Source organism: Diceros bicornis, chromosome 30 (genome assembly GCF_020826845.1).
Source record: "Diceros bicornis minor isolate mBicDic1 chromosome 30, mDicBic1.mat.cur, whole genome shotgun sequence".
Taxonomy (NCBI): domain Eukaryota; kingdom Metazoa; phylum Chordata; class Mammalia; order Perissodactyla; family Rhinocerotidae; genus Diceros; species Diceros bicornis.
In genome coordinates this window covers 13,160,496-13,175,429 of record NC_080769.1, presented here as the reverse complement: position 1 = coordinate 13,175,429, position 14,934 = coordinate 13,160,496, and positions in this window count along the sequence as shown.

The window sequence follows — 14,934 nt, the reverse complement described above, 5'->3', positions numbered from 1 at the left end:
AACCGGAAATAAAAAACAAAAACATATTTGGAAAATCCCTGAGTATATGGAAACTAAACAACACACTGCTAAATAACTCATGAGTCAAAAAAGAAGTCCCCCACTAAGCTGAGAATAATTTAGGGTAAATGAAAGCACAACATGTGAAAATTCACAGAATGTACCTAAAGCAGAGCTTAGAGAGAAACTTAAGAGTATTAAATGCTTGTGTTAGAAAATAAGAAACATCTAAAATCAGTAATATTATAAACATCTCTGTGCCCATAAATTAAACTACTTATATGAAAATTAAACATATTTCTATGTACAATGATGAACATTTAGAATTTGAATTTTAAAAGTACCACTTACAATATCACCAAAACAAATGGAATACTTAGATATAAATATAACAAAATAAGTGAAGCATCTGTATGCCAAAAACTACAAAACATTGATGAAAGAAAGAAAAAGAATCTAATTAAATGGAGAAAAATGCTATTTCATGGACTGGGAGACTCAGTACTTTAAGATGCTTATCCTCCCAATTGCCCCCAGTTTGGTCAGTGTAATTGCAATCAAATTCCAGCAAGTCTGTTCTTTAGATAACAAACTGAATCTAAAATTCACATAGAAAGACAGAGAAACTATAATAACCACAATAATTCTGGAAAACAAGCAAAGGAACAAAGTTGTAGGACTCCCTCGACCCAATTTCAAGACTTACTGGGTAGCTACAGTAATCAATACAGAGTGATATTGGTGCTGTGATAGGAAAATAGATCTATGGAACAAGAGAGAGTCCAGAAATAGACTCATGCATATACTGACAAGCAACTTTTGGCAGAGGTGCACAGGCACTTCAGTTGAATAAGACAGTCTTTTCAATTAATGGTGTTGGAATTCTTGGATATTCACATGCAAAAGTAAAAAGAACATCGATCCATACCTTGCCCCATATACAAACATTAATTCATAATGAATTATAAACCTAAATGTAAAGTGCAAAATTGTAAAACTTATAGAAGAAAACATCAAAGAAAATCTACGTGACCTTAATTTGGATGATGGGTTTATAGATACAATACCAAAAGTATGACCCACAAAATAAATATTTGCTAAATTTGACTTCATTAAAGTTAAAACAAACTTTTACTTTGCAAAAGACTCTGTAAACATAATGAAAAGACAAGCAACAGACTTGGAGAAACTATTTGCAAATTATATATTTAGTAAGGGACTTGGATCCAGAACATACACACACACACACACACTCTCAACAATACATATTGCCAAAATTAATTTGTTTTTTTTTTAAAGTGACAATACCAAATGCTGGTATGGATGTAGAGCCAGAAGAACTCTCATTCTTTGCTGTCAGGAATGCAAGAATAGTAAGACCACCTTGGATGACAATTGGGCTGTTTCTTATAATGATAAACATACACTTACCATATGGCCCAGAAATCCCTCTCTTAGATTTTTACCTAAATGAATGGAAAATGTATGTTCCTACAAAAAGCTATTTGTAAATGTTTTTATCAAATTTATTTGTAACACCTCAAATTGGAAACAGCCCAGTTGTCCTTCAACAGAGAATGGATAAACAAACCGTGGTCTCTTTACACAGTGGAACACAACTCACAGTAAAAAGAAGTGAGCAATTCACTCTCAAGGAACATGGATGAATTGAACTTGTTTTGGTTACGTGAAAAAGCCAGACCCCAAAGGCTACATATTATATTTTTCCATTTTTATGACATCCTGAAAAAGGCAAAAACACAGGGATGGAAAAGCCATCACTGGTTTCCCAGGGTTTGGGAAGGGGTTGATTACAAACAAGCCACACGGGGAGATGCTTAGAGGGATGGAATTGGTCCGTGTGGTACTGGATGATGGATCTTTGACTCTACGTATTTGTCAAATGCTGTTGAAATGCCACAAGCCATAGAAAACCCAGAGTAAAATTTACTGCATTCAAAGTAAAAAAAAAAATCAATCAGGATTTGAGGGTATGCCAAATGCCAAGACAAAATGCAGATTGTGACAAATGAATCTAATTGTATCACAAATGATAACACAACTCAAAAATTTGGCTCCAGAGTTGGAAGAATCCGGTAGTAAATTCCACGAGGACAGCTTGAGGGGCAGTTAGGTCAGCCACTTGGTGGTGCCAGAGGATCTCACATGAAACGTTGCAAAAACTTTTACATGAAATGACCTATTACAGCAAAGATAGACTGGCCACTCTAATCATCAATATGGGTGAAGAAATTTTACTGAAATTGCAGAACATAATGCTGGAGCATGTCTTCTCATAAACAGTATGTTACTAGTATAACTGAGAAAGTGGGAAATGCACCGGATCCTGAGGCTCAGGGTTCTTTCTTGGCTTTCACACAATTAAGCCGTATAAGTTTCTACTATGTGCTGGTCATTGTTTGATTTTCCTCAGAACTGATTGGAACTTTTACTTGTCAGAGATCTATGGCTTGGACAGTAGGAAAACATGATATATAAATAAATGTTATTAAGTTGGTTCCCAATGTAGAGAACAAATGTGTCTCCACATTGTTGCCAGCATTGTCATTAAAGAGCTCTTAATAAAACCTGTCACTTACTAGGACACCTCATCACCCTCCTTGGATAGAGATATCCAGTGGCGCTGTAGAGTTCAAACCATCCAAAATACCTGGAAATCTTAGGTTTCCTCAATGAAAACTGTTCACATTCATGACCATGAGTCCACACCCTCTGGCGTCAGAAACTCTCCCCAGGTGAAAGTGTCAGAGCTTTCACTGCTACGTAAGGTGCTATCCCCACAATTCTCAACTTCACCTCACTTCACGCAGACAGAGTAAATTACTTTGCAAGGTTCGTACATTAGGCTCAGTCTCATAGCCAGTGAGTACAAGCTGCCTTTTCTCCATATGCTCCAACGAAGCTTCTACTAGACCTAGAACCTGAAGATTTTGTCTTTTTGAAGGGATGAGAAGAAAAGAACAGGCCTTGGAACCATGTTGGAAGGGTTACTGCTTATGACCTCTAGCAGAGCAATTAAACTCCAGAGTAGAGACCTCTGGAGTTATGTCTCCCAGGCGAAAGGCCACAAGATTTTATCCTGAATCGCCTGGACCACCTTCCCATAAGGAAATTTTACAGCAAATGTTGCCGGGGATGTGCCAGAGCCGATGATTTTTGGGAGAAGACGACTTATCCCAAGAACTTCAGATGAAAAATAAAATTGTAAGAATTGGGTAGTTTCAAACCAAGACCCATTGACTATTTTCCAGATGGCCAGATCTGCATGGTTTTAGTCTCTATTTTTCTGGGAATTTTCACTACCTTTTGCTTGTGTAAGGTTCTGTGTGTTAACAGACACTTTTTCCCTCTCAACTACGATGCTTATAATGTTCCTGTCTGTAATATGCCTTTTCATCCCTAGTCCTTCTTGTTATAAGTCTAATTTCTGGTTTTAATATTCTCATAATTTACCTGATTCACACAATCAAAACAACTCTGAGGTTTGTTCTTACTTCCTCTGGGTGCCATACAGACTCTCTTGGTAACAGTGCCTTGTAACACATCATTTGGTTTTCCCAGTAATTGTGCTCAATCAAGCGACATTTTAGATGTGACTTTAATGGTTGTTTCAAGAAACTCTTGTAAACCAATTCACCAAGGGAAACAATTTGCTCATCTGAGCAAAAGTCTCTCCATCAGGACAATATACTCCTAACCTGGCAAAAAGTTCATTTGTCAGACAGCAGTGTTCATATGAAGACGCAGCCAAAACTCTTGTTTCATTGTGCCACCTGTCCTAAATGATCAATTACCAACTACCCAATCCCAATCAATTTTCGCCTTGAAAGCATCACTTAAACCTGCACTTTCTTTCCATTCTGACACAGTCAGCTAAGACTCTACCAAGTGATATTCCATCTTTTTTTTCTGCAATAAATCTAAAAACTTAACTTTGCTTGATCAACAAACTTGTGGTCTTGCATGGAGTTGATAAACACTTAATCCTCACAAAAACATTAATTCAGGCGATTTTAATGGCATGCATTGGATCTCCCTATATTTGTCTTTTTTCCCTTATTATCTTGGCTCTTCCAGGATCCCACCTTTATAGACGATGAGCGATGCGAAGTCCTGAGTACTCTAACCATCCCTGGAGAGACTTTAAGGCCTGAAGAGTCTCAAGAAGCTACAGTATACATTTTTTGCTGTTTTCTTTTATTGTTAATTAGTTCTTATAGCATACATGTGTGTACATGTCTCATACATTCGTTGTGTGTTGTATGCAAAAACAGTATTTTTCTTTTTTCTGTCTTTCTGAAAAGTCTTCCCAGGAAGAAATATGTGTTGGTTGTGTGAGTGTGTGTGCATTGGCACATATGTGTGATGGGGGAGTGGTGGTGGTATTATCTTTATTTTGCTAGTGAAGGTTGTATAATTTGCTCAAGGTCACACAATAAGTTTAAGAACAAGAATTCATAGCTTTTGAAACATTTGGTAAAAATGGAAAAAACTTCAGAAAATTAACTCAAACTCATCTAAAACTCAAATCTCCATGGAAATGTATTCAATAGATTTTACTCATTAGATTTCATTCAAGAAATTCCAGTAGATCCCAAAATACTGAAATTATAAGGGCTAATCTGTTTTTTATGTCACTGAATATTTTAATGATATTATTGAGATATAATGCATACATCATACAAGTCAATACTTTTTAGTTCTCAGTGTTGTGCAACCATAACCACAATATAATTTTGGAACATTTTTATTCTAAAAGAAATATTAGTAATCACTCTCTAATCCACTCCACATCCCTCCCCCCTGCCCTAGGCAGCCACTAATCCACTTTGTGTCTCTGTGGATTTGTCTGTTCTGGACATTTCACATACAGGTAATCTCACAATGTATGGTCTTTTTTTTGTATCTGGCTTCTCTCACTTATTGTAATGCTCTCAAGGTTCACCCTTGTAGTGTGTATCAGTACCTCATTTCTATTGATTGGACTGATTTTTTTTTTTAATCTTTCAAAACTCTGCATTTTCCCTAAGCATGTCTGTAACTGAATTCATGAAACCTTTGAAATACTGTATAAGAAAAGTTTTGAGTTACTATTATCAGAAAGAGTAACACACAAGATTTGAAAAGAATCCATAAAGAAATCTCTTTGAAAAGCTGAACTGTTGGAAGTTAAAATGTCTTGCCTTAAAAGGAGAAATAAAATTAGGATGAAGACACACTACTTTATACTACATTTCATGATGAGAAAAATAGAAGATGTTTATTAGGAAAATCAACTTCTGATCATGCATAATAAGGCATAAACTCTGGCCACAGAGCATTTTGAAGAGGTTACATAATATTCATTAAGTACATATATGGGAACCAAATTTTATTTTAGGAAACAAATTAAAATATTCAAATCCATGCACGGCATGAGAATTACATCCCTATGGGGAAGGAAACAAACTTTCCAGAAAAGGACTGAGAGAAAAAGAAGAGAAAGTCAGAAGGAAGGAACTAAGTTGAGGCTGTGAGTTTTCTGGTTCTTCCTCCCGACCCTGCAATTCCAGTCTTTTCCTTGCCCTCTGAACAAATTAGAATGTATCAAATTCCCCTCCAAATGGGTTAATGCGTTTTCCACACCTCTTTCACTCAGTCTGGATATAGAAACAAAGCGGAGTGGAGAAAGTTCTGACACACACGGCAAAATGTTGGTTTAATCTTCGGATTCACTCTTGAATCTTGGACAAGTCACTGTAGTTCTCTGACCCTCCGATTCCTCATTTATGAAATACAGCAAAAATGTAGAACTTCCCGGCTTGCGATAATGATGAATTCATATGGTAAATTCCTAGTCTGGGGCCTGGCTCGCTGTAGATCCACCATACGTGCCACTTGAAGTAGATCCCAGGGGCTCTTCTCTTTGAGACAAGGACGGTTTAAGAAGAGGAGATTTTTAAATCACTTACCTGCAATTTCTACAAGAAATTTTAAGCACATATGGTTTCCATCTCATTCAGATGAACCATAAATCGTAATTCAATCTCTCTCACTGGCATAGGGATGCTGTGGAAGCAGACTCCAGCCCTCTCCTGTAGCTTTTAATGGACTACTCTCCTTTGCCCCTTCACCTCCCTAAAACCAACTGTTTTAAGGCTTTTAAAATCCCATAATTTAGGCAATTTCCTCACTCCCAGTTGTTGCAATGTGACGCTTTTGGGCATGTAGCTGAGAAGTCATTTTGAAAAAGAAGAATGGATGCTTTTCTTTCTTAATAAAAGCAGTGCTGTTCCTCAAGGGAGGGGCCTCCCCTGGAGCTCAGCGGACACCGCAGAGAAGGGGCCTCTCTCTTTACACCCATGTGGCTTTATGGAGAGGCTCCAGCTCTTGGGTTTGTCGGTGTTTGACAGGTAATGTCCCACTCTCAGTCTTTAGATGGAGTCCTGGTCATCATGCTGAAGGCCACAGTCCTGGATACAAATGGGTTTGAATTCACTATCCACACGTGAGTGTCCTTCCCCCATGTCCTCACCAACACTTAGCACGGGCAGTCTTTTTAATGTGAGCTGTCTCATAGACATGTAGCAGCACCTCACTGTTATAATGTACAATTCCTTAATGGCTAATGACATGGAGCATCTTTCATGTGTTTATTTTCCATCTATATATTTTCTTTGGTGACATGACTGTTAAAATCTTCTGCCTATTTTTGATTGGTAGTTTGTTTTCTTATTATTGTGTTTTGGGAGTCCTTATATATTTAAAGTATAAGACTTTTCTCAGATATGTGGTTTGCAAATGTTTTCCCCCAGTTCGTGGCTTACATTTTCAATGTCTCAATATTAGAGTCTTTTGACAGACATATATTCTTCTTCTTGATTTTGTCCAATTTATCAATTGCATTTCTTTTATACATCAAGCTTTTGCTGTCAAATTTTAAATATCTTTGCCTAACTCAAGGTCACAAAGATTTTCTCCAATGATGTTTACTAGATTTTTATAGGTTTGTATTTCACATTGTCTATAATCTATTTTGAGTTTTCTTTTTTTTACATTGTGTGAGATATAGATTAAATTTAATTTTTGCATAGGATATCCAATTTTTCCAGCACCATTTGTTGACAGGCTATTTTTTACCTCTCCTGAATTATCTTTGCATCTTTCTTAAAATCAATAGACCACAGATATGTGAGTCCATTTCTGGACTGCCTATTCTGTTTGTATAACCCTGTGTCAGCATCACACTGTTTTGTTTACTGTGTCTTTATAGTAAGCTTTGAAATTAAGCAGTGTGAATTTTGCAATTTTGTTGTCCTTTAAAGTTGTTTGGGTAATTTATGTACTTTGTATTTCCAAATAAAGTTTAAAATAAGGTTCTCAGTTCTTACAAAAAAAAAAAGCCTCCTGGGATTTTGACTGAAATTTCATTGACTCTATAGATTAACTTGGGAAGAATTCAACAACATTGAGTCTTCAGCACCATGACCATAGTGTGACTTTTCATTTAATAATTCTTCTTTAATTTCTCTCAGCAATGTTTTATAATTTTAAATGTACAAGTCTTGCACATCTGTTCACAGATTTATCCCTAAGTGTTTTGCAATGATGATGCTATTATAAATTATACCATACGTTCAATTCCAATTTCTGATTGTCAATTGCTAGCATTTGGGTTATACCTGATTTTTTATATATTTATCTTGTATCCTTCAACCTTTTTATACTCACTTACTTATTCTAATAACATTTCTGTGTTTTCATAGGATTTTCTACATAGGTAATCATCTTGTTTTCAAATAAAGTCAATTTTACTTTTTCATTTTCAGTCTGGATGACATGCATTTCTTTTCTTACCTTAATGTACTAGCTAGAACTTTCAGTGCAATGTTGAATAGAAGTGATGAGAGTGGAGGTCCTTGCCATTTTTCTGAGCCTGCGGCAAGTGTTCAGTCTTTCATCTTTAGGAATTATGTCAGCTGTATGTTTTATGTAGATGTTCTTTATCAAGTTGAGAACGTTCTCTTCTATTCCTCGTTTGTTGACAGTGTTTATTAGAATGAATGTTAGATATTTTCAAATGCTTTCTCTGCATCTATTGAGATAATCATATGTATATATATATTTTTTTATTACTAAGGTGATTTGCATTAATTGATGTTAAAATAACTTTGTATTCCTGGGCTAAACCTCACTTTATTATGATTATATTACTCTTTTTATGTATTTCTAAATTGTATTCAGGTCTTTTGCATTATTTAGATGAAGAGTGTTGGTCTGCAAGTTCTTTTCTTGTACTGGTTTTGGTATCAGAGCAATCTTGGCCCTGTAGAATGAACTGGGGTGTATTGGCACCTCTTAAGTTTCTGGAAGAATCTGTGTAAAATTGGTATTGTTCCCTAAATGTTTGGTAGAATTCACCAGTGAAACCATCTGGGCCTGAAATTTTCTTTGTAGGAAGAATTTTAGTACAAATTTATTTTCTTTACTAGGTTATCTATTTCTTCCTGAGCGAGCTTTGGTAGTAGGACTCTTTCAGGGGTTTATTTTTTTAATTTCATTGAATTGCTGAATGTATTGGCATAAAATTGGCTATAACAGTCTCTCATTATATATTTAATATCTGTGGGATCTGTAGTGCTTGCTCCTCTGTCACTCCCAATATTGGTAGGTTGTCTTCTCTCTCTCTTTCTTTCCTGATCAGCCTAGGAGGAGGCTTATCAATTTTATTGAACTTCTCAATGCATCAGCTTTTTGTTTCACTCATCTTTCTCTCATTTTTCTGTTTTTCAGAATTTCACTGATTTCCACTCCGATCAATGGCATTTGCCTTCTTCAGCTTACTTTCATTTCATTTGCTCTTCGGTTTCTAGATTCCTAACCTGGAAGCTGAGGTCATTGATGGAGAGCTTTCTTTTATTCTAGTGTGGGCACTTACTGCTGTAACTGCCCCATCTGTCCATCACTGCATCTGGCTGGTTTGGACATGTCCTGCTGTCATTCTGTTACAAGCATCCCTTATTTCTTGCTTGATTCATTCTTTGACACATGGGTTATTTAGAAATATTAACTCCTTTTCAAATATTTGGGGATTTTTAACATACCTTTCTACTATGAATTTTCTGCTATTAATAACTCAGTTAATATATATTTTTTTCCCTCAGAGAGCAAACTTGTATGATTTGAATATTCTCAAACATATTGAGACTTATCTTTTGCCCAGAACATGGTCTATCTTGGTAAATGTTCCTTGCGCAAGTGGAAAGATGCCTCATTGTGCTGTTTTAGTGTGGAGTGTTTTCATTAGGCTAAGTGGGTTGATAATGTTGAGCAGGTCTTCTCTATCAGTGTTGATTTTCTGTCTATTGTTGTATCAATTAGAGATTGGTACATACATACTTCTATGTACTTCTTCACACACTGAAATCTCTGAGTCCACATGGATACTTATCATCATAATCCAGCACCCAGGGTTCATTCTTGCTTCCTCCTTTTCCATATTTCCATATTTGTAACTTCTCCTATGTGTAAATTTGTAATTTTTCTGATGTGTGCACTCCCTGATGTGTTCAGTCCCACTGTCACTTAACCTCGACCTCCAGGTGGACACCCTCCTCGCCCCCTGGAGCCCCACATCCCCTGAGGGACCACTGCCCCACTCTCCCTTGCCACACTGGTCCAGGCAACAGCTTGGTGTGGAGGCCCATCTCCTACTGTGTGGTGGCACACACACCAGGCACCCAGTTCCTTGTATGTCCTCACCCACCTCAGGTCGGACCCTCCCATGGACCACCCCCATGGACTATGCTGTGGCTGGGACTTCAGAGTCCACGTGTTTCTTAGAAAGCCATATCTGTGAGAGAAAGGAGGAGGAAGCAGGAATGTGTAGTGGGAGAGGTTGCCATGTAGGCCTGGTAAAACCTCAGTGCACTCACGGAGAGCTCTGGAGCAGATATTTACCTGACAACCTTATCTCGGGTGAACCACTGTGCCTGCTCTCTACACCCTGGTGTGGCCAAGTCACTGGCTGTGGCTGCCTCAGGAAGAGTATTCCCTCACATCAGGCTGGCTCTGGAGCCAGAGAAGAGGTAGAGGGAGCTGCAGCCGAAGGTCTTGGCTCGCCTCCTTCCCTGCAGTTGGGCAGCAAGCCTTTCCTCAGGGGAGTCAGGTGGTGGTCTCCACAGCCCTGCATAGGCTGTCTCCTTGCCATCCTCAGCCTGCCTGTTCCCCAGCACTCTGTGCCAGGCCACCCCAGCTGGCCTGGACACCCTCCTCACACACTTGCCCTCTTTCACCCCAAACTAGCTGGCCCCTCCTGGGACCACTGTCCTCACCCCACTGTGATTCTGACACAGCATTGAGCCATCCCCACATGTGGACATGTGGATGCCCTCCTCACCCTGCTGGGGTTCTATCCATCCAAGCCAAGCCCCTTCCATGGGGATGTTCACTCTCTGCACTTTGCTGCCCCCTCCCTACAGATACCCCCTCACCTGGCCTGGGCCCTGGCACCCCACGCTGGGCTGCCCCTTCCACTTGGCACCCCCTTCTTCGCACAGCAGGCTTACACTCCTCCCTAAGCCTCCATAGCTCCTTGCTCATAGCTGAAGATGCAGGGCCACCAGTGGCTCAGGCACTTCACGCTCCCAGGTCTACTCCCAATCTGGATGTCATTCAGAGAGCCCAGCTGCCCACTGGTCTCTTCCACCAAAAAGCAGATGGTGTACATTACCCAGAACAGCTGAACTGAGGACCAGCTCCAACACCGAGTGGCCGGCGACCACAGTGACGGAATCAGCTTCACACTCCATGGCCCCGGCGTGTCCGGGAGGTAATCACCTCCGCAGCCCAGAGGATGGCTTTGTTGTGAATTCTGAGATGTCCTGGGTAGCCTCAAGCTTAAGGACTAACGGCTGTCTTTATTTTGTAGTAGACTTGTTAGAATTTTTGTCAGCTGATAGAATTAGGGGCTGAGCAGCACTCTGCTCTGGGGAGAGGTCCAACCAGTGCCGTCTGAGTTCGTCCCCGGGGGAGGGTCCTTGCTGGAGCCAGGAGCAGAGGTGAGCACTGTCAGAGGGATCTTCTCTGAGGAAACTCATCTGGTCCGTGTTTCCTCACCATGTGTTGGACTTCCATAACTGGCCCTGGAGCTGGGAGGGGACAGGGAGTAGGGATGACCTGGGTGGTGGAGGAGAGGAGAAGAGAAGGTCTGGAAGTCCAGCCTCCCGAGGATGCCACCTGATGAAAGGGGAAGTGCAGAGAGGACCGAGTGCCATTTTCTGACTCCGTGTGTGTTGCTGATTAGCTAGACCTAAGCCTGCTCTCTGGTAACTGACATTCCCAGCCAGAGGGATGCGCACAGTGTGACTGAAGGGTCACACATGTCGAGCACACAGCACTGCACCTGTGCATCAAGTTACTCTGAAGTATCTCAGTTGCCTGTGTGAGCTTGTCACACTATGGGAAACGGGGTGCTGCCAGCTTGGCCTAGAGCCCCCTAATTCTAAGAACTCTACTTCTTTTTTTATTTTTTTTTTTGTGAGGAAGATCAGCCCTGAGCTAGCATCCGTGCTAATCCTCCTCCTTTTTTGCTGAGGAAGACCGGCTCTGAGCTAACATCTATTGCCAATCCTCCTCCCTTTTATCCTCAAAGCCCCAGCAGATAGCCGTATGTCACAGTTGCACATCCTTCCAGTTGCTGCACGTGGGACGTGGCCTCAGCATGGCCGGAGAAGCAGCGTGTCGGTGCGCGCCCGGGATCCGAACCCGGGCCGCCAGTAGCGGAGCGCACGCACTCAACCGCCAAGCCACGGGGCCGGCCCCCAAGCACTCTACTTCTGATTGTGAAGGGCAATCCTGCAAAATTCCTAATCAGGTTACAGCTGATGTCTGATTTTAGAGAGCCTTTGGAGGATCCTCTCTATCTGTTTTTAACAGTCGTTTGAGCTGTCTCTGAGTTTCCACACCAATTTGGTCTGCTGCTCTTTACTTCTCAGAATTCCATCAACAAGAACACAGAGTAACTGTCTAGAGAAATCTACATTGATGGATATTGGGGAAGTGGATTAAAATTACCCAGACACAGAGGCGTGAAGGGCCCAGGACAGGTTATGGATGGAGATGTCAGTGGTCTGCACTGTTGAGGGGCCTGCATCTCTAACCCTGAGTCTGAACTGTATTGTGGATTCACTCTCTCTAAGTTCCTTTTAGGATTAATACGCCTTACTTCACTTCTGATATGCCTTAGAAATTCCACTCAAGCCATCACACTCTTCTCCTTGGATTCCACTGGGGCCTGCTCGGCTTCAGCAGACATAGAACACGAAGGTCCTGTTTCCGTCGCCGTACACCAATGGTCACTCCATTCCCATTACATGCCCCTCGGTAACCCCCTAGTGACACCTCTCTAGAGACATGCAGTCTGACACAACTCTGTTTTGGTTAGAATCCAATCTCAGCTCTTCTTCCTACTCACTCCTGCCATCCCTTGACCTTCTTCAACAGCTCTCATGGCAACAGACCCCTTCTTGGTCCAGCTCCTGAGCACTATCTCCCATATGCTTTCTTTTGGGGAGCTCCTCACCGTGCTCTCACTATGAAAGGGAGCAAGGCCCCTCTTGGGAAAAGTCCGAGATTCCACCCAGGTAGTGATGCAGGTGAAGATCTCTCAAATGAACACGTTAGAAGACAGGGGTCAGGAGAAAACATTGGGCATTATTGTGCATCAGAGAGAAGGTTGCTCCATGGTCTAATGGAATCTATGGTAGAAGAATATATTTCATAAAAGAGTTTTTACTGTATTTGGAAAAGTTCATGCTTTAGCCAAATGAATCAGAAATGGCTTTTTAAAAATTTTTTGCCAAAAGCGTCCATATGTTTTCAGATGCATTAGCAAAGCAAAAGCACAGAAACATTAATTTGCTAAAAGTAGGGCAAAACCACATTCTTTCCCTGGAAAAACTCAAGAGTTGGGGAAAAGAATTGGACTTGTCATTTTGGATCCACTGAGAAAAAATTGCCATCTGGACAAAAACTGGCTCGAGAATGGAACACGACCATCTCCTTTCTTCCAGCAGAGTTTACCTCTCAACAGGCTTTGCCCTCGCTGTGGAATGCTCTCTTCAGTCCTGTCGGTGGTGCCTTTATGATGACATGGGAAAATGCATAATAAGCACGAGTGTGACACAAATAAAGCATGTTTTCAAATAGTTAGCTCAAGGCTGCAGTGTTTTTTAAAAGAGTTGGACGACTTTGTACTTTTAGAGTACATTTGAGTGGATCATTTCAAATGATCACATTATGATGCAAAGCTCTTGGTTAAGAGCCAAGAGCAAGCTTGTCACTGCAGAAACCAGAGCCTGAAGGGTCACTTGTGGCAGTAGGGGGACACCCTGCACACTACCTTCTTTAGGAAAGACTCCGAGAGAATACACACAATTTGATCCAGCCAAATGCTTGAGCTGGTTGATAGTGCTCTCCCGCTCCCCAAGTCAATTCTTTGGAAAAGTGCATTTGTAAATGTGTTTCTAAATTTAGCCACTCTTCTATATCCAGGCCAAGTTTTCATGGTGGAATCCAAAGCAATCCAGCAGTTGATGGAAAATCTGTATTGTATAAGTCCCCCAAACTGTTCAAATGGTCACGAGAAACTACAAGGTGCTTATGCCTTGTGAAGATGCTGCATTCAGTAAGTGTTCAACATACACAAATGGCACATTTTATAAACTTTTACCACTTAGTCAGATCAAGGATAAGGATGGGCTCGCCTGGACCATTCTCCTTGCCGGGGTAACACCTTATATTCATAGAGTAAACACGTGCCAAGTGAAAAGCACAGGATCACTCATTCCACTCATGTGACTTGAATTCCTCCTATGCGCCAGCTGCTGTCTCCAAAGCTGCAGGGCACACCGTGAAACAACAGAATGCCTTCTCTCAAGTAGCTCACATTTCACCGTTCCCCTAGGGGAATAACTGAAACAATTCTTGCAGAAGTACTTTATACTCAAAACGTTTTATCTGGGGACTTGAGAGATTCTGATACGGCCGACTTTGCTCATTGAAGATGAAGAGACTGAGACCCAGAGAGGTGAGCTCAACTCAAGCAAATTCCTCGAAGCCAGTGAAACAGTTATTGTCATTACAGTGCTTTATGGTTATAACTTTGAAATAGTTGCAGAGGATCTAGACAAAGCAAGCTCTCACACCACTTCTGATGGTGCAGTTGATGCAATTACACAGCACAGCAGCTTGTGCTACCTAACAGAACTGAGCATCTGTGTTACTATTTGGTGATGCCAGAGATCCCACTCTAAAGGATGTACTCTCAAATTGCAGCTTTCAACCTTTTTTTATTATGAGGCACAGTTAGAAATACATTTAATATCATAATCCAGGACACAGAGCTCCAATATAAAAGTTTCACAAAATGCTTTTGGCTCTTACTTTGTGCAATGCAATCTGATATTTTTCTTTTTTCTTCCCTTTATTGAATTTCATTTTTTTTAAAAGAATATTTTCATCATGGAGCACATTGATCTAATGATTTACTAACGGGTCAAACTTCAGTTTGAAAAGCACTACCTTTGGAGAATTCTCGTCCTTGTACCCAGGAGGCACTGCAAGAACGCGCGAAGCACCAGTGTCCATAAGAGCAGAAGTGGGAAAACCCCAAATGCCCGTCAACAGGTGAGCTAGTAAGAAAGGATAGTTCTAAAATGGAATATTGAACGTCAGTGAAAGTTTCTAAACTGCAGATTTACCTATCATCGTAAATGATTCTCAAAAGCCAAATGTGTGAAAAACAGTTCTGGAAAGAAATAGACAGCACAGCTCCACTTATTTGTTGGTCAAAACTAGGAAAGCTGAGGAGCAAATTCTTATGCAACAACATATGCACATACGCAACATCATTAAAAAAGAGGGAATGACGAA